A 1203-nucleotide genomic window follows, 5' to 3' on the forward strand; every position below is an offset into this window, starting at 1 on the left:
TCAATGAAATTGATTGATGGGTACACATCCACTTCAGCTGTTCTACTGATCGCCGAGGTCCATATCCCTCAGCATTGAAACTTGTAATACGTATCCATGCTTGTTTCTTTAGTGCAACAAGCTTCCCACAAGTACTTTTATTTTTCAATATTCTCTCCTCTCCAATCAAATAAACTAAGAAATCCCGCTCCCTCTGTGATATGGGACTTGCCCGGGAGACTTTGGAGGAAAACATATCCCTGACGAGAGCTGCTACAATACTAAATTTGGCGCCAACAAAGGTAAACAAACACACACAGGACCCATAATGCATCAGCGAAAAGACGACCACAATGCATCAGCGAAGGAGACAGTATTACCAGACGTAAATAAAATCATCCCGCACTAAGTGGAAGAGGTTCGAGCATATAAAAATGCCGCTTGATGGAACAATACCTTCGAAAAGATTCTTCGTTGGAAGGGGTAGATGTTGTTTAATAATATGGCCGTTAATTTTCTTAGGATCGGGTTAGGTTAGGTTATATCGAGATTAGGTTAAGAGTAAAATCAAGACCTCACTCGCGGGCCAAATTCTCAGTACGCATGCACAGTGAACCGCATCGCGCGACACAATACTCACCAAACTTAAACCAACACTATTAGTTCTGGTCAGTTTATCTCCGCCGTCATGAATATAGATTGTGATGCACGAACTGAGACCCGGAGCCGAGATAGTATCTATAACGTAATGATACTTAACCTCGATACAACCTAACTTAACCAAACCTAGATACAACCTAGCCTAACGAACCCTAACCCCGACATAAACCTAACCTCGATACAACCGAACCTAACCTAGATACAAAATTCCCGTTAACTCCAAATCCTTCGTTCGACCTTGTAAGACACACCGAGGCGAGACGCTATCTTGATGCAGCCTGGGTGGAGGTTATCTTGGCACGGCCGTGTGTGTTAGAGAGTGGGAGAAAGTTTACTGTGTGTGTGTGTGTGTGTGTGTGGATGGTGACCCCACTTCTGCCTCTCTCTCTCTCTCTCTCTCTCTCAGACCCCCCTACCTGGAGGTTATGTTAGGATGGTCAATCTTCGGGTATAATTGAAGTGCCTAATCTTCATGTGCTCTACTGACTTAATTATCTTGATGTTGTATATATGATGAATTTAATATGGATAAGTATATTACATGCAATAAAGCTCACCAAGGTT

The sequence above is a fragment of the Homarus americanus genome, unplaced genomic scaffold (genome assembly GCF_018991925.1).
Source record: "Homarus americanus isolate GMGI-L3 unplaced genomic scaffold, GMGI_Hamer_2.0 scaffold7626, whole genome shotgun sequence".
Taxonomy (NCBI): domain Eukaryota; kingdom Metazoa; phylum Arthropoda; class Malacostraca; order Decapoda; family Nephropidae; genus Homarus; species Homarus americanus.